The sequence below is a fragment of the Bos taurus genome, chromosome 7 (genome assembly GCF_002263795.3).
Source record: "Bos taurus isolate L1 Dominette 01449 registration number 42190680 breed Hereford chromosome 7, ARS-UCD2.0, whole genome shotgun sequence".
NCBI lineage: Eukaryota > Metazoa > Chordata > Mammalia > Artiodactyla > Bovidae > Bos > Bos taurus.
The window spans coordinates 68,239,825-68,259,962 of NC_037334.1; positions in this window are offsets into that span (position 1 = coordinate 68,239,825).

The window sequence follows — 20,138 nt, forward strand, 5'->3', positions numbered from 1 at the left end:
TTATGAGAAGGAAGCTTAAATAATTTATTTTAAACACATTTCTAATATATGTATTTAAAGCAATAAAATTTCATCCAAACTGCTTTAGTTTCATCCCATAAATTTTGACATGTTGAATTGGTATTGTTTTTCCCTTTAAATTATTTTCAGATTTTAAACATTATTTCTTCTTTAACTCAAGGGTTTTTTAGAAATACTTTGTTTGATTTTCAAACAATGTTTGAAGATTTTCTAGTTATCTTTCTCATTGACTTCTGGGCAGGGAACTTTAAGAAACTTCTTTCGTTGTTTTAGGGCTTCCCTTATGGCTCAGTTGCTAACAAATCCGCCTGCAATGAGGGACACCTGGGTTCGATACCTGGGTTTGGAAGATCCCCTGGAGAAGGGAAAGGCTAACAACTCCAGTATCTGGCCTGGAGAATTTCATGTACTAGTCCATGGGGTCCCAAAGAGTTGGACACAACTGAGCAACTTTCACTTTCAGGTTCATTATTTTTAAACTTTTGAGACCGGCTTTATAGAGCAACATATGATCTATTTTAAAGAATGTTTCTTGAGCATTTGAGAAGACTATTTTCCAAAGCTGTTGTTTGTCATATTAAATGCACGTCTATTTGGTCAAATTGGTTAATAGTGTTGTTTGAAATCTTCTCTAAATTCTGATTAAACACTTTTTTCTATTGACTACTGCTCTTTAAGTTTCTGAGAGAGATAAGTTAACACATCTGACTGTGTCGGTTTGTCTTTATCTTCTCAGTTCTATCAAATCTGGCTTTAGTTTTTGTTTCATGCATGTTGAAATGATATTATTTATGTATGTACTTAGAATGCTATCTTATTGATTAACCATTTTGTTATTATGCAATGTTACTTTATTAATACTCTTTGTCTTAAAGTCTACTTTGTCAGATATTTACATAGTCACACAAGCTTTTATGGTTAGAGTGTGTATTTTTCCAATTCTTTTGCTTTTAGCCTATCTGTGCATTTAAAGTGTATCTTGTAAACAAAAGATAGTTTTATTTTTTTCTAGTCTGTCTGCAAAGATTGTCTGCCAGACTATCTGCTAGTCTGTCTTATTATGAACCACTTTATGCCAATAGATGGAGTATTTATCCTTAAAAGAAATTCTAATGTAATCATTGACATATTTACTTTTATGTCTAGTGGCCTGTTATCTTTTTATTTGTCCATCTTTGTCTACTCTGACTTCTTTTGGATTAATCATGTGTTTTTTTATTATTCCAGATGAAGCCAACCCCCTCATTGCACCCATACCTTTTTTAATGGTTATTTCAGTGACCACTGTATATCTTGGCTTTCTCAACCTCAAGGCTCTTAGATGTTTGAGACCAGACATTTCCTTATTGAGAGAGTCCTATGCACTGAAGCATTTTTAGCTGCAACCCTGGCTTCTTCCCACTAGATGGCAGTAGAAACATCCCCATCTCGCCCAACCAAAAATGAAATAGCCAAAAGTAGCTCATGTCCCTTTGGAAGAAAAATTACCACTGGTAGAGAACTACTGCTCTAGGGATTACCATAAACATCCTCAATTTTTACCTCACTTTTCAAGATAATTGAATTATTGTTTTGCTACTCCATGAGCAATATAAAACTTTGTAGGGGTACAATTATATTTATTTTTCTCTCCAATTATGTTATTGATGTCATACATGTTATTTCTACATGTATTATGAACTCAATGTATTGTTCTTATAGTGGTTTTTAAAAAATATCCAGTAATTTACTTTTAACTTTAAAAACTATTATTTCACATTTTTGCATATAGTTGATCTTTCTAGTCTAGTCTGAAGATTTGTGTCGCTGATCTGTGCTGATGTCATGGATTGTTCCTTTTTAGCCTAAAAAGCTGGGGACATATTGTCTCAGCTTTCATTTATCTAAAACTGTCTTTATACAGACTTTGATCTTTTTTTAATTCCAATTTTTTTTTCTTTCAGCACTTAAAGAAGTCAACTCTGTTGTCTTTTGTCTTATATTTGTTTTCTGATGAAAATTACTTATCATTTTATGTTTGTTTTCCTACCTACTTTTTTCTGTCTGCATGTCAGAATTTTTGTCTGTGCTTAATTTTTTTCCCTTTATTTTTGGTTTAAACCAGTTTGACAGTTATGACCTGGATGAAATAACTGAATTTTTTTTCCTCAGCTATGTCCATTCTGCTTTGAATACATTAAATACATTTAATTTAATATATGGTAATTTTTCAGTTTTAAGTTTCCACTTGGTTCTATTGTAGAAATTTTACTTTTCTCTTAAAATTCTATTTTTTGTGTCCATTTTGTCTGTGTTTTCTTCTAATCTCTTTAATATATTTTAAGCTATTTTAAGTGAAGAAAAGTGATAGTCACTCAGTCCTGTCTGACTCTTTACAACCCCATGGACTGCAGCCTGCCAGGCTTCACTGTCCATAGAATTCTCCAGGCAAGAATACCAGAGTGGGTAACTATTCCCTGCTCCAGGGAATTTTTCTGACCCAGGGATCGAACCTGGGGTTTCCTGCATTGCAGGCAGATTCTTCACCATCTGAGCCACCAAGGAAGCCCTTAGTTATTTTAAGGTCTTTGCTAATTCCAATATCTGAGCCATTCCTCAGTCTGCTCCCACTAACAGTTTTTTTTCCTCTCAATTAGGAATCATATAGCTTCTACACTGTTCTCACAGCTTTTTATTGCATTCCCACAATTGTGTAATGAAAAAAACTGTAGTCCCTGGAGTAAATATTATTTTGTACAACTGAAGGCATGTCCTTTCCCTTGTCAATAAGTTACAGAAGAGTCCGCCTTAACAATATGATTGAGTTTCGAGCTGAATTGTGGCTGACTTACAGCTTTGGTTAGGTTCTCTCCACATTTTCAAATGTCTTTAGAACTAACTTGTTCTGTCCTGTGTCTATTATAAGTTACTCCATCTAGTAGGACTTTCGATCTAAGCACTGATGGATGCAGAATGCTCCCTCTGCTTTCTAGTTCAGCTTCCATGCCCCTGACACACACTCAGCAAAGCTCTTTTGGGGAAGGTTGGCAGGCAAGAACAAATTCCCTGCATTTGGAGCTTCTGATTTCAGTCTATTCATGCCAGCTCACAAGGTTTGCAAGTATCTCAGCAAAACTTGATGTTCAGCTTTTCACTGGCCCCTTGGAGACTTTGCAGCATAGAACTTGGCCACTGGTATCTGCTCACCTAGAAATCCCTTAGACTTGTCTTTAATTTAATTTCCTTAGATTACTTTCGTCTGCAAGTCTTCCATATCTTAAATATGCTGGGGGAGATTCAGTTATCTTTTTAGGTTATATGGGTACAGTGGTCCCGTAAGACCTTCTACATTTTATCTGAAAGCAAAATGTTTTTATTTTGAAAACCTCTAAAACCTCTGATGATAAACATTCTTTATTCTGGAAAATTTTTCTTTGTAATCAGTCTTGCCAGATATTTATCAATTTCATTAATCTTTTCCAAAAAGCAAATTTCCCTTTTTTCTATTATATTTTCCATTTCATTGATATTTTAACTTTAAGTTTTTATTTTATATTTAGTATCAGTTCAGTTCAGTTGCTCAGTCATGTCTGACTCTGTGACGCCATGGACCGCAGCAGGCCAGGCCTCCCTGTCCATCACCAACTCCCAGAATTTACCCAAACTCATATCCGTTGAGTCAGTGATGCCATCCAACCATCTCATCCTCTGCCGTCCCCTTCTCCTGCCCTCAAATCTTTCCCAGCATCAGGGTCTTTTAAAATGAGTCAGCTCTTCGCATCAGGTGCCAAAAGTATTGGAGTTTCAGCTTCAACATCAGTCAGTTCTTCCAATGAACACCCAGGACTGATCTCCTTTAGGATGGACTGGTTGGATCTCCTTGCAGTCCAAGGGACTCTCAAGAGTCTTCTCCAAAATCATAGTTCAAAAGCATCAATTCTTCTGTGCTCAGCTTTCTTCATAGTCCAACTATCACATCCATACATGACTACTGGAAAAACCATAGCCTTGACTAGATGGACCTTTGTTGGCAAAGTAATGTCTCTGATTTTTAATATATTGTCTAGGTTACTCATAACTTTACTTCCAAGGAGTAGGTGTCTTTTAATTTCATGGCTGGAGTAATCATCTGCAGAGATTTTTGAGCCCAAGAAAATAAAGTCTTCCACTGTTTCCCCATCTATTTTTCATGAAATGATGGGACTGGATGCCATGATCTTAGTTTTCTGAATGTTGAGCTTTAAGCCAACTTTTACACCCTCCTCTTTCACTTTCATCAAGAGGCTCTTTAGTTCCTCTTCACTTTCTGCCATAAGGGTGGTGTATCTGCATATCTGCGGTTATTAATATTTCTCCCAGCAATCTTGATTCCAGTTTGTGCTTCATCCAGGCCAGCGTTTCTCATGATGTACTCTGCATATAATTTAAATAAGTAGGATGACAATATATAGCGTTGATGTACTCCTTTTCCTGTTTGGAACCAGCCTGTTGTTCCATGTCCCATTCTAACTGTTGCTTCCTGACCTGCATACAGATTTCTTAAGAGGCAGGTCAAGTGGTCTAGTACTCCCATCTCTTGAAGAATTTTTCAGGTTATTGTGATCCACACAGTCAAAACTTTGACATAGTCAATAATGCAGAAATAGATGTTTTTCTGGAACTCTTGCTTTTTTGATGATCCAGCGGATGTTGGCAATTTGATCTCTGGTTCCTCTGCCTTTTCTAAAACCATCTTGAACATCTGGAAGTTCATAGCTTATGTACTGTTGAAGCCTGGCTTGGAGAATTTTGAACATTACTTTACTAGCTTGTGAGATGCGTACAATTGTGTGGTAGTTTGAGCACTCTTTGGCATTGCCTTTCTTTGGGATTGGAATGAAAACTGACCTTTTCCAGTCCTGTGGCCACTGCTGAGTTTTCCAAAGTTGCTGGCATATTGAGGGCAGCACTTTCACAGCATCATCTTTTAGGATTCGAAGTAGCTCAACTGGAATTCCATCACCTCCACTAGCTTTGTTCGTAGTGATGCTTTCTAAGGCCCACTTGACTTCACATTCCAGAATCTCTGGCTTTAGGTGAGTGATAACACCATCATGGTTGTCTGGGTCATGAAGACCTTTTTTGTATAATTCTGTGTATTCTTGCCACCTCTTCTTAATATTTTCTGCTTATGTTAAGTCCATACCATTTCTGTCGTTTATTGTGCTCATCTTTGCATGAAATGTTCTCTTGGTATCTCTAATTTTCTTGAAGAGATCTCTAGTCTTTCCCATTCTATTGTTTGACTCTATTTCTTTGCATTGATCACTGAGGAAGCTTTCTTATCTCTCCTTGCTATTCTTTGGAACTCTGCATTCAGATGGATAAATCTTTCCTTTTCTCCTTTGCCTTTTGCTTCTCTCCTCCTCAGACAACCATTTTGCTTTTTTGCATTTCTTTTTCTTGCGGATGGTCTTGATCACCACCTCATGTAATGTACAATGTCACAAACCTCTGCCCATAGTTCTTTAGGCATTCTATCAGATCTAATCTCTTGAATCTATTTGTCACTTATACTGTATATGTGTAAGGGATTTGATTTAGGTTACATATGAATGGTCTAGTGGTTTTCCCTACTTTCTTCAAGTTAAGTCTGAATTTGGCAATAAGGAGTTCATGATCTGAGCCACAGTCAGCTCCTGGTCTCGTTTTTGCTGACTGTATAGATCTTCTCCATCTTTGGCTGCAAAGAATATAATCAATCTGATTTCAGTGTTGACCATCTGGTGATGTCCATGTGTAGAGCCTTCTCGTGTTGTTGGAAGAAGGTGTTTGCTATGACCAGTGCGCTCTTTTGGCAAAACTCTGTTAGCCTTTGCCCTGCTTCATTTTGTACTCCAAGGCCAATTTTTTTCTATAGTAAATCAGAAATTCTAGTTGGAAGAGCAAAACAAAAAACTTAAAGTTCATTCTGATAACTGAAAGAAGCAAAGACTATCCACTAGTAACAGGCATATCTAACACTTAGAGCTTGGTCTGTAACATCCTTCTCCACTGAAAGAAACCATGGTTGATTCTGATTCCAAGGTTTATGCTAGTTTGAGACAAGATAAACCTGGAATATTCTGGAACAAGCCAGAAAGTAAGGAAATATGGAAAAAGTGATGAAAGCATGTAACAGGGGCACAGACGGCAGCTTTGGGCACCAAAATAATTAAGGACAGAAATAAATTATAAACCACTGAGAGAAAATATGAGAATTTATTAGTTCATTTCTATAAAATATCGATAGGGAAATAAAGTAGAATAATTATATTACAATGCTAAGGGCTGAACAGTGAAAATGCAGGGCATGCTGCAGCTAGAAAATTGAGTTTGCAACCATGTTAATCAAGATTAGATCCATGAATATTAAATCTTTAGGAAATTTCCACGAGGAGCAGGATATTTGCACAGGCCTTATCATCAGCTATAAGGGGGAAACATCGAATAGTATAGTGGAGAAATCAGATAGCACCTTAACTGAGTGATCAAAATTACCACTACAAAGGAAACACAGATGGACATCAGGTGTTACCAGATGGGATACTCTCATGAATCACTCATTGGGTGTCTTGGCCAAGAGTGTTTAACTCAAATGCAGTTACAGGGAACCATTAGGCAAATGCAAACTGAGAGACATTCTCTAAAAATGTGGAGAGAAGGGAGAGGAGAGAAAGGAGAAGGGCCTACATGCAATGTGGTATCATGGATTGGACATGGGAATAGAAAAAAAGACACCAGTGGAAAAATTGATGAATCTGAATAAAGTCTTTGGTTTATTTGAATTTCAGTAGAAATTCAAAAGTAGGGTTGTTTTCAGGTTTGATTAACTTTGTGGTTTGACAGCAAGATCAAGAAACCAAGTTTGTTCTATCCCTCTGTTCTGCCACCCTAAGTGTGGCAGCTTTTCCCCTCAGGCTGACACTCTTCATAGGCACAGTATGGCTGCCAGCATCCCAGGCGTCACATCAAAAACAGTAGTGACACAGACAGAAAGGGTACATTTCTTATGTTTCTTTCCCATAAATTACAAAGCCTTTCTGCTGCTGCTGCTGCTAAGTCACTTCAGTCGTGTCCGACTCTGTGCAACCCCATAGACGGCAGCCCACCAGGCTCCCCTGTCCCTGGGATTCTCCAGGCAAGAACACTGGAGTCAGTAGCCATTTCCTTCTCCCCAAACAAAGGAAGGGAGAGTTAAAGATTTTGGGAAGGTCATGTATTTAAATACTGCTGTATTTAAATTGGATAACCAAAAATAAAATCTATTGTACAGCACATGGAACTCTGCTCAATGTTATGTGACAACCTGGATGAGAGGGGGGTTTGGGGGAGAATGGATACATGTATTTGTATGGCTGAGTCCCTTCACTGTTCATCTGAAACTATCACAACATTGTTAATGAGCTGTATCCCAATACAAAATATTTATGGTGTCTAAAAAAAATTAAATTTTAAAAGTAAATAAAAGTCCACAAACAAATTTTCCCTTATGTCTTCAAGGCTGCTGCTGCTGCTGCTGCTAAGTCGCTTCAGTTGTGTCCGACTCTGTGCGACCCCATAGACGGCAGCCCACCAGGCTCCCCCGTCCCTGGGATTCTCCAGGCAAGAACACTGGAATGCGTTGCCATTTCCTCCTCCAATGCATGAAAGTGAAAAGTGAAAGTGAAGTCGCTCAGTCGTGTCCGACTCCTAGCGACCCCATGGACTGCAGCCTACCAGGCTCCTCTGTCCATGGGATTTTCTAGGCAAGAGGACTGGAGTGGGGTGCCATTGCCTTCTCCGGTCTTCAAGGCTAGTATTGCATTACTCACTCAATTCCCAAGCCAAATATACTCATTCCTAAATAAAATATTGGCAAGGGAATTGAGGTCAGCATGATTGTTTTAGACAAATCATTCTAGGTACAAATGATGTTGGGATGTCAACCATCTAGGCAATAATGTTAATTCTGATTGGTGAGAAAAAAGTTTGATTTTATTCTTTAAATAGTTGTTCGTTTTTATCTCAAAATTAAAAGATAAATCAATCCATCACCCAATGAAATGCAGATGTCTTAAAGGTCGTCATATTCAGTCCTCTCTTTGAATAGACATGGGACCAGTTTAAAAACTCACATTTGTTGAGTTTCTACTAAATGTCAGATATTATGCTGAGTATATCATCACGTTTAAACCTCATTAGCCACCTTTAAGTCTCAGCAGTTCTCATCCTATTAATGATAAAAACTAAGTCTAGAGAAGGAAAGTGACTTAAATGGAAGCACCTGTTGAGTAAGTGGTAGAACTGGGGCCATACCCAGATCTTTGAACAAATACCTTTTTCTTCAATCAGACCTGCCCTTGTTGTTCACAGGGATGGAAAGAAACAATTATCACTGGGGATATGGATTCACAGGCTAAGGACAGTTGGCAAATATTTCCCTACAGTAAGGTATTTTCTTCAAAAACTGTGTAAGAAAATCATGATAGATTTCAGAATTCTTAAGATTCAATCACCAGACAATATGTTGAAGCAGGGTGGTAGACTGCTTCAAAAGATGGAAAACATCTGTCCACATGCATCCCTATATTCATAACAGCGCTATTCACAATAACCAAGACATAGAAATTACCTAAGTGTCCATCAAGAAATAAATGGACAAAGATGTAGTACATATATACAATAGAATACTACTCATCCATAAAAAAGAACAAAATAATGCCATTTACAGCAACTTGGATGCAACTAGAGATTACTATACTAAGTGAAATACATCAGAGAATGACAAATACCATTTGATATCACTTATATGTGGAATATGAAATAAGGCACAAATAAACTTATCTACAAAATAGAAACAGACTCAGACACAGGTAACAGGCTTGAGGTTGCCAAGGTAGGGGCATGGGCATGATGGAAGAGGATGGAGTAGGGGTTTGGGGTTGGCAGATGCAAACTATTACATTTAGAATGGATAAACAACAGGGTCCTAATGTACAGCACAGGAAACTATATTCAATATCCTGAGAAGATATGGAAAAGAAGATAAAAATGGAATGTATAAAAATAAAAAAGAAATGTATTTACGTGTGTAATCGAGTCATTATACAGCAGAGACTGGCACAACACTGTTAATCAACTATACTTCAATAACAAAGTAAAGTTCAAAAAATAAAAAGTTAAATACAAACAATAGGGCATAAACCTGATATATAGGATTAAATAATACAAAATAATCTTTTTACATAAATAGTCGACTCAATCTGTCAAATTTCCCAAGGAATATAGAAAGCCTCTGTGTAAAAAAGATATTTCTGAGTTTCTCATTTATGCTCACACTACCACCACACTTCTGACACCAGATGTGTGCGTTTTCCACACATCAAGCAATTCTCTGTGACTCCAGTTGGGTGTCCTACAACTGGATTCCATTCTGAAGCTAACTGGAGTTAACACAGAGTCCACAAGGCCAGGGCTCAAACCCAGGAGACTGCCCCCCACCTTAGACCTCAATCTCAAGCAGTAGGTCCCTAGGTTACTCACAACTTCTGTCCAACTTGGCTACAAATCAGCGGTTCCCATGATTCCCTGCCTGGGTTTTCATTATTTGCTAGAACAGCTACAGAACTCATGGAAATACTGAAGTTCACCAGGTTATCACATAATAAAAGATAGAATCAAGATACAGATGAACAGCCAGAAGAAGAGATACACTGGGCAAGGTCCAGAAGGGTCCCAAGAACAGGAGCTTCTGTCCCCGTGAAGCTGGGGTACACCACCAGGCCTCCTGGCATGTAGATGGGTTCACCAACACAGAGGCTCCCCACATCCCATCTACTGGGATTCTTGTGGAGGCTTCCTCACGCAAGCATGGTCAAGTATTTACTCCATTTCCAACCCCTCTTCCCTCTATGGAGAATCAGGGGTGGGGCTAAAAGCAGCTTGGTCTTTTTGATGACCAGCTCCACCCAGGAGCCCACCAAGACTCACCTCATTAAAACAAGCTACCCCTCCCCAACTGTACACAAGAAATTCCAAGGAATATAGGTACTGTGTATCAGGAACCAGGTCAAAGGTCAATAGGTATATATTTTTATTATCTCAGTCTGGCATCTCCATTGTGCCCATCTATGCAAAACAACTTTCATAAATATTGGGACACCTTGGCTTCCTTAAATGATGGGCACATCAGGGATGTCAACAACCCTGGTGACTTAGGGTTAGATGATTAAGAGAAGAGCAGCCATGTGACAGGAGAAATCTTTGAGGAGAAAAAGATGAACCTGGCTGGTCCGATGGAAACTGAACAGCCCAGTTCTGGGGAGAATCACCAGCCTGTGGTGCAGGCGTGATGGATGGGCCCCTGCAGGGTGGCCTGAGATTGAAGCCAGATTGTCAGAAACAGACAGTAAGCCAGGAGAGAGAAGCAAGAAGTTAGATGGTGCTGTCAACTTGCCAGGGGATATGCAGCAAAGAGTATGGGACCTGCATAAAGAGTTGAAGAGAAAAAAAAAAGGTGAGGTGATGAACAAGATTTTTTTTAACAGCCTCCAAGGACACCTGTGAGAAAATCTCTGGCATCTGATGCTATAAGTGATGTGTTGGCATCACATTTCAAGAAGTGACGTTTTCTGCTGGTACTAGGTCTGCAAGCTGAGGGGAGTCAGGTCAGGATCCCACCTTCTAGCAAACCTCGGAGATGCAAAGGGTGTGTCCTCTGGAAGACAAGAAGCTTCTGCAGCTTCCTTTTTCGGAACTAAACAACAGTGGACAAGCCAGAAAAGTCGGCTAGTCTGCCCCCGTCCCACTCTGGAAGGAAAGGATGCACTCCAGGCTGTGCAGGACAGTAGTGTGTAAACGGTAACTTCATGGTGGAAGGACAAGACTGTGGGTCCTCAACCAAGAAATCCAAAAACCCCAGGGGAAAACCAGTGTGTTCACAAGGTGCTCTGAAAAGTCCTAGGCTTCCTGTGCCAATATCCCAGGCAAAGAACTACTGAGTAGCAGGGGAGAACAGCAGGTGGGGCACCAAACAGCAGCCACAGGCGTCAAGTTATGGCTATCAAGACTACGATATGCTATGGAGAAGGGAATGGCAAACCACTCCAGTATTCTTGCCTGGAGAATCCCCACGGACAGAGGAGCCTGGCAGACTACAGTCCATGGGGTCGCAAGAGTCGGATACGACTTAGCGACTAAACCTCCACCACGACCACAGTATGCTAGCCACTGTGCTAAGCATTTCACAAGCAGTTCTCATAGCAACTCAAAAGAGGTGATGCTATTAACATTCCTATTATAGTATTAACACACAGGTGAGGAAATGGAATGAAGCACACAGAGGTTAAGTAACTTGCTCAGGGTCACACAGCTAGTACTTTGCTGCATTGGGAGTTAAGCCTAAGTCTTCACCACTGGGTTATACTGGGGCTCTCTGTCAGATTTTCCTGTGGTGAAAGAGTTTTCTCCATGCACACAAGAGAGGGTTTATCTAAGGTGCCTCCACAGGCAGCAACCTCAAGACTGAGAGGTTGAGGCTTATCAAAATCTCTGATGGCAGCTCCTGAGTGTCAGAGTCATAGCTGCTCTGCGGTTCACCCTGCCATCTGGTAAAATGACGAAAATATTAAATATTGACCTCTTGTGGCTCAGCCAGGCTTTGTGAGTTTTCAGGATTTAATGTCTGAAAATCACCTCCTGTGGGTACCGGGGGCACTTTACAGTAACCCTCCTGCAGACATCACCTTCTTTCTATTGCTCACCCCAGGACTAATAAAGGAGCAGGGGCCATTCTGAGGGCTTTATCCAGACAACCATCATGAAGGGCAGCCTCAAAACAAGAAAACGGGGAAAGGGGAGAAATAAGGAGCCTGGAGGCTGTCCATGGATATGGCAAAAGTGCTGAATAAACGCAAGAACTGGACAAATGAAGGTTGTTCTTTTTGCTAAAGAAGGAAAACAGTTTGACTTCTGGAGAGCTGCTGTTTCTTTTTATGAGATCATGAAAGACAGTCCTGTTTTTTTTTTTTTTCTTCCTTGCCTGTAAGAAGATTCAGTTAAATTTTATGTCCAATTTCAGTCTGTTTCCTTACCTTAGGTTTTTGGCAACCAGCTTCTTCCTTACAATAAAACTGAAAACTCCCCCAAATGAAGTAACTGTGCCTTGTTATGATCAGGCTTCATATTTTCATGGAAAAGCAGGCAGAAGATAGTAAACTGCTATGCTTAGAATGAAGAGAATATGTACTGGCCTAGAATTGTGTGCTAAAGAGAGACCTGGTCTTTACTAGGATTTGCTCAAAAACAATTTCTACTCCAGGACACAAAGTCCAAGGAAAAAGAAATAATTGCTCTAAAAATTTTATACTTGAATTATAAGTGTCTAAGTTTGAAAAATTAACTTAAAATGTTCATAAGACAGAAAAATCTAAAACAAACATGGATATAGTAGCAGCTGGGTGGTATGCACACAGCTCTAGCTTTTTCTTTCCACTTGCAATATCATAATTTTGAAAATAAACCCAAATTGCTGAGACAGAAGACCAGCTGGCATGAGAACTAGAAGCTCTAGGCAGCCTGATTTTTGTGATATAAACTGCTCTATTTTTAATCAGAAGTTGAGTGAGACTGAGGTAAGGAACAAAACTCCTGTCTTCTCAATCAATCAATCAAAGACCTGGTGGCTCAGAGGTTAAAGCATCTGCCTGCAATGCTGGAGACCAGGGTTCGATCTCTGGGTCGGGAAGATCCCCTGGAGAAGGAAATGGCAACCCACTCCAGTATTCTTGCCTGGAGAATCCCATGGATGGAGCCTGGTGGGCTACAGTCCACGGGGTCACAAAGAGTCGGACACGACTGAGCAACTTCACTTCACTTCACTGTATACCTAGTACACTTCCAGGCCTTAAGGACATAAAGGTGAATGGAAGAGATACAGTCTCTACCTTCCTTCAGCTCACAATCTAATGGAAGGAAGAGACAAGAAGTAAACAAACTAAGGAGTAAATAATTACACATGGGATAAGTGTTCTGAAAAAAGCTAATAGCATTCAGATAGAAGATAACGGCAAGGGGCCTTCACCCAGTTTAGACAGGGTGGTCACAAATGGCCCCTGTAGGGAAGTCCTATCTAGCTAAACTGAAGCAAAAGGAACAATCCAGGTGAGGTCACTGGACACATAGACGACCTAACGCAGGACAGGGCTGTATGAGTCCTAAAGTGCAGAGCAAGGCAAGATTGGCTGATATACATCATTGAGGAGGAAAAGGACCTGAGATGAGGTCCAACAGTCAGGGCCACGCCAGGCTCTAGACACATGGGAAAGAGTTGGCCTTTTATCTAAAACAAACATGGCAGCCACTACACACCTTAGTTGCAAGGGAGTAACATGTTCTCAATGGAGACGGCAATGGCACCCCACTCCAGTCCTCTTGCCTGGAAAATCCCATGGATGGAGGACCTGGTAGGCTGTAGCCCATGGGGTCGCTAAGAGTTGGACACGACTGAACGACTTCACTTTCCGCTTTCATGCATTGGAGAAGGAAATGGCACCCCACTCCAGTGTTCTTGCCTGGAGAATCCCAGGGACGGGGGAGCCTGGTGGGCTGCCGTCTATGGGATCGCACAGAGTCAGACAGGACTGAAGTGACTTAGCAGCAGTAGCAGCAGCAACATGTTCTCAATACACCTTATAAAAGAGCTCGCTGGCAGCTGAGTGGCTTGGAGTTGGTTAGAGGGGAAGCAGAGAGATGAGTAAGAAGCAGAATCAACCAATGGCAGACAAAGTCCAGTGCACCATCCGATTTTGTAAATGAAGTTTTATCACAATGCCATGTGATCATTTGTTTACTGCTGTCTATGGCTGGTGTCACACTATAATGGCAGAGTCCAGGGGTTCACAGAAATGCTCCTTTACTCACTTGAGAAATACTCAGATACTCATTTGAAAATGTTTGCTATATGGCCATTTATAGGAAAAATCAAGCAGTGCCTGAATAGAAGTCTGTGGCAGTATCCACAATAATATATAGCTAATCAGCATTCAACCACAAGAATGGCTGAGCATCTACTATGTGCTTAGGAGAAACACAGGCACCTAGAAATATTCAGGCTATATAAGATCAAGTGTCTTCTTTGATAATACTCAGTAGCATCAGATCCATCCCCTCACTGATCCTGACAAAATCTCCTCTTGCAAAGCCTCTACTATTCCCTCCCAAACCTTCAACTTCAGCTCAAGTCCTACCCCCTCCACGTAGCTTTCCGTCATTTATTCATACCTTATTCTCTATTTTTTTAAACTCTAGTCCTAAGTATATCCTATGTTCAATCCTTTAGCTTTGATTAATCTGTGAATATTCACAGATTTGGATAACCAACACTTTTTTCTTCATATGATGAAACAGCCCCGCCTGTCCCCTAAGCTCTGAGGTGCCAATTAAGCCTCTAGCCCAGTGAGACAGCTCTAGATCCAAGGCTATGGCAGTTGGTTCAGGGTCAGAATACAGCCCTAACAGAATCTCTCCCTCAAGCCTATCTGCTGAAATTCATAAGAATTGTTGTCTCTTGACTTGGCTGCCACAGTACTAGAAAGCTCTAAGTCCAGGACAGCCAATATTCCTGGACCAATGTGCTCATTGCAGACACACACAGCCCAGCTTCAGTGAGGCGAGAGACAGTAGAGAAGCAAACTGAGAGAGGTGTGGGTCTCGATGGGCTTCCCTGAGCCCTGCATCTCACAATGCCTCTCATCCTTACTAACTACACAAGCCAACGAATCCCAATTATTTAAGTTGATTGTGCTTCTGCCATTTACCACAGCAATCTTCATGAAATAGGCAAGGACTCCTGCCAAAAGATAACCAGGCAGGGCTGTTTGGTGTCTTGCAAGCCTCAGTCTTGCACCAGGGAACTTCAGATTGCTGGGACACCAGATGCTGGCTGGTTGGTGGGCACCTAGGCCCCTTACACCTTGATCTTGGCTGTTAGGGCTTCACCTTGATCAGACTTTGCTAAGAAGAAACCTAGAGAAGGTATAGTACAAAACCAAGATGCTCTATCTTCTGCTCATTCTGGGCTGGCTTGGTACAGTAACTTGCCTTGTGATTTCAAGTAAGTCCTTCATACCATAAAATCCCCTACCTTAAATGAGGAAATGGGCTTTTGGAACAATGCTGCCCATTCTCTGATTCGTGACCTTAGGTTTGTCCAATTCCTGGGAAAATGAGCATTTTTAGCCCATCATTTTGGAACCAAGGTGACTGCTTTCATAGAACATTATTTGATTTTGTTCTGAAAAATGTAATCTCCTAGCCACATGCAGAGGCAGGGGTCTGCTATTTACATTGGACTCCTCACTCTGCTCTGGCTGGGGCAGTCTTCACACACCCGGGGACAGGCTAGGGGAAATGAGAGCACTTTACGGCTGGGGCGATCTCCACACACCCGGGGACAGGCTAGGGGAAATGAGAGCACTTTGTTTTTATCGTGGTTATGTGTGTCTCATGAAATAGTCCAAGTGCTTCTTGAGAAACAGAACAAGGAAGTACAAAAAGGGGATTTACAAATGTCTTAGAGGCCAGTATAACCCATGAGGAATTTTAAAGCTGGCCGAAAGTGTTGTTTTCTTATTTCCTATAAAAGTGCCTTATTTAAAAAATCAAATCAGATCAAGAAGTTCTCTGGCAATGGTTTCTTGTTTCCAACCCTTAGCCCCATTTCTCCTGAGCTGTTATTCATGGACTATTCTGAATACAACTCAGATTAGACCATTGCAGTGTCTCTCAGCTGGGGTGCCATTAGCATTTTACAAGAGACTCTTTCTGTGCACTCAAGTCCCCTGCATCGCAAGATGTTTGCCTGCCTTCTTAGCTACACGCCAGCCATGTAGTGCCCTACCATTGTGACAGTCAAAAATACCTCTCTGCATTTCTAACAACCTGAGGGGGACTGGAACAAGCACTTTTCAAGTCCATTTAACAAATGGGTTCACTGAGGCCCAGACATGGGAAAGTGACAGGATTTCCAAGGTCACACAAGACTAAGGACTGATTTTGAAGCCGCATGTTTTGACTATCCAATCCTAGTTATCTTTATACAACTCAACCCATCTCTAATAGCTGCTGCTGCTGCTGCTAAGTCGCTTCAGTAGTGTCCGACTCTGTGGGACCCCATAGATGGCAGCCCACCAGGCTCCCCCATCCTTGGGATTCTCCAGGCAAGAACACTGGAGTGGGTTGCCAGTTCCTTCTCCAATGCATAAAAGTGAAAGTGAAATCGCTCAGTCGGCCCGACTGTTACTGACCCCATGGACTGCAGTGGGTTTCAATTTGCTGAAGCTGTTAGACAACTGAGAACCAAGTTATTACTATTAATGCCAATAACAATCATTAACCCCCAATTATACTTTGATTGCACTTGATACATTCTTACAATGTAGTTCAGCAAGTTTTTTCATCTTCATCAGGCTTTCATTACCATAAGCTCATCACACTTGTACTGGTTACCGGACAAGGAGTAACCTATCAGAATCTGAAAGCAGGATTCTAATTCTTGCTCTGTGCTCTCAAGAGAATTCTCCAGGCAAGAGTACAGGAGTGAGTTACCATTCCCTTCTCCAGGGGATCTTCAGGATCCAGGGATCAAACGCAGGTCTCCTGCACTGCAGGCAGATTCTTTACTACTGAGCCACTGGGACGCCCTAGCAATAATAATATATGACAGTGAAATCTTCTCATCCCTTGCCTGTTTATGGCTCCCCATATCCCACCCCATTACTAGATTCGAGAAGAGGAAACAGAAAGGGAAAGAAGTATGCTTCATTAAAGAGTGGGTATTTGCACCTCACTTTTCTACTACAACAGAGTCACTGGCAACAGGAAGGAAAAACCTGCCTCATGTCATGTGTCTTGGACTCCCCCTCACCCTCACGCACGCCTGATCCATCAATATTGTACAAAGGTGAAAAAGGACAGAGCCTTCAAGACTCTGTGTTCTTGTGGTACTTTCAGAGCAATTCACAAGCCTCTTTTAATTCCTTTGGTCTCTCTGAGATGTGCTGTGAACAAGCCCACATGATCAATGATGGAGTGATGCCCAGTCACTTTTTCAGAGTTTTGGTAGAACAACAGGTCTGGAGTTGCATTTTAATAGCAATACTCTCTTACCATCCAGAGTATTTTATTCTTCCACAAGAATTTTAAACACACACACACAAACCAGCTTGACTCAAAAGTTTAACACAATGTGAAAAGAACAAAGCTAAGGTCCCGAGTATGGATACTTTCTAGCTGAAAGCACTTAACAGCAGTATGTACGACTGCAAGGGGAATGCCAATTTATAGCTAATAACCATCAAGGGAAAATGAAAAAAATAGATATATATATTACACACACCCCTCAAATAAGCTTGTAATGGCAGAGTTTTCTTTTTCTTCTGTGGATCGCATAGCTTGTGGGATCTTAGTTCCCTGACCAGGGATTAAACCCGTGCCCTCGGCAATGAAAAGTGCTGAGTCCAAACCACTGGACTGCCAAGGAGTCCCTCTTTTTCATTTTTTTAGTAGTATTATTAGGGATTCATTAGGAAACAATCATTTAATTTCTCTAAAATATCAATTATGGTTTTGCTGCCCAGGCATATAATTTTTTAAAATGTTTCTTAATACCATATGACACTTAAAACTAAGATTTTGTCCTTCTTCCCCTCCAAAACCAAAGGAGGGTCAAATTTGAGCTATGAAAAATCCCTTTTCTATTTTTTTCTTTTTTTGGGCCATGCCACTCAGCTTGTGGGATCTTAGTTCCCCGACCTAGGATTGAACCCATGCCCTGTGCAGTGGAAGCACAGCATTCTAATCATGAGACCACCAGGGAAGTCCCTCCTTTTCTATTTTTGACAGTCATATTCCAGAAGAACTAGAGAAACTAGCTTCAGTCCTGGAAAAAGGCTGCCAAGCACAAGGATATCCTTTCCATCTCCTCTCCCTTTGTAAAGCTGAGAGCTGCCCATGTGTTTATCCAAATCTATTCTTCAACAAATATTTGAGGCAAACAAGGAAAAGGCAAAGAAAAATTTACTGTTAGAGACAGTTTAAAAAAAAAAATTCAGGACAGAGAGAAAAAAAAATAGAGAGACCCTAGAAAAAATGCAGTTATCTGGCATGCCTTAAAGCTAGTCATAACTATTTTAAATTACTTTGCATATAAATACCAGTTATCCCCATGGGTAAACGTAACCCCCTCCCCCTCAAAGAGAAATGCCTGGAAGTGATTGAGTTATACACCTACTGTTCTACAGTAAAGTTATACCATAAAACAATGCATTACTCCTTTTTCCACATCCCCAACTCGATTTCAGTACTTTCCTGTGAAGCATACTGGCAAAGTAAAACTTTCTGGTGGTGAAAAAACAATAACAAATTGGACACAAATCAAAATAACTGCATCAGACAAAAATCAATAAGGTGGATCTTCAACTCAATTATTTCCCCTCTGGGGATGAAGTGTGCTCATGATGAGATATTTGTAAATATGCTATTGGCATCTATTTGGTTTGCTTAAACATAGTCACCTCTCAATCCACAGCGCTATTTCACTCTTCTCCTCCCCAAGGCCTGGACTCCATCCCCAAGAGGTAGTCATCAGAAAACAGGGAGAGGGGTGTTGTCTTGCTGCAAACTGCAGTTGGTAAAGGAGTAAATGATCTTATTTTGAAAAGTTTGCCAGAAGGTGGACAGAAGAGTTTTCAAGGCTTCAGTTCTGTTCATTCACTCAGTCGTGTCCGACTGTTAGCGACCCTATGAATCGCAGCACGCCAGGCCTCCCTGTCCATCACCAACTCCCGGAGTTCACTCAGACTCACGTCCATCGAGTCAGTGATGTCATCCAGCCATCTCCTCCTCTGTCATCCCCTTCTCCTCCTGCCCCCAATCCCTCCCAGCATCAGAGTCTTTGCCAATGAGTCAACTCTTCGCATGAGGTAGCCCAAGTACTGGAGTTTCAGCTTTAGCATCATTCCTTCCAAAGAAATCCCAGGGCTGATCTCCTTCAGAATGGACTGGTTGGATCTCCATGCAGTCTAAGGGACTCTCAAGAGTCTTCTCCAACACCATAGTTCAAAAGCATCAATTCTTCGGTGCTCAGCTTTTTTCACAGTCCAACTCTCACATCCATACATGACCACAGGAAAAATCATAGCCTTGACTAGATGGACCTTTTTTGGCAAAGTAATGACTCTGCTTTTGAATATGCTGTCTAGGTTGCTCATAACTTTCCTTCCAAGGAGTAAGCGTCTTTTAATGTCATGGCTGCAGTCACCATCTGCAGTGATTTTGGAGCCCCCCCAAAATAAAGTCTGACACTGTTTCTACTGTTTCCCTATCTATTTCCCATGAAGTGATGGGACCCGATGCCATGATCTTAGTTTTCTGAATGTTGAGCTTTAGGCCAACTTTTTCACTCTCCACTTTCAACTTCATCAAGAGGCTTTCTAGTTCCTCTTCACTTTCTGCCATAAGGGTGGTGTCATCTGCATATCTGAGGTTATTGATATTTCTCCCGGCAATCTTCATTCCAGCTTGTGCTTCTTCCAGCCCAGTGTTTCTCATGATGTACTCTGCATATAAGTTAAATAAGCAGGGTGACAATACACAGCCTTGACAGGCTCCTTTTCCTATTTGGAACCAGTCCTTTGTTCCATGTCCAGTTCTAACCGTTGCTTCCTGACCTGAATACAGATTTCTCAAGAGGCAGGTCAAGTGGTCTGGTATTCCCATTTTTTTCAGAATTTCCCACAGTTTATTGTTATCCACACAGTCAAAGGCTTTGGCATAGTCAATAAAGCAGAAATAGATGTTTTTCTGGAACTCTCTTGCTTTTTCCATGATTCATCGGATGTTGGCAATTTGATCTCTGGTTCCTCTGCCTTTTCTAAAACTAGCTTGAACATCAGGAAGTTCACGGTTCACGTATTGCTGAAGCCTGGCTTGGAGAATTTTGAGCATTACTTTACTAGCATGTGAGATGAGTGCAATTGTGCAGTAGTTTGAGCATTCTTTGGCATTGCCTTTCTTTGGGATTGGAATGAAAACGGACCTTTCCAGTCCTGTGGCCACTGCTGAGTTTTCCAAATTTGCAG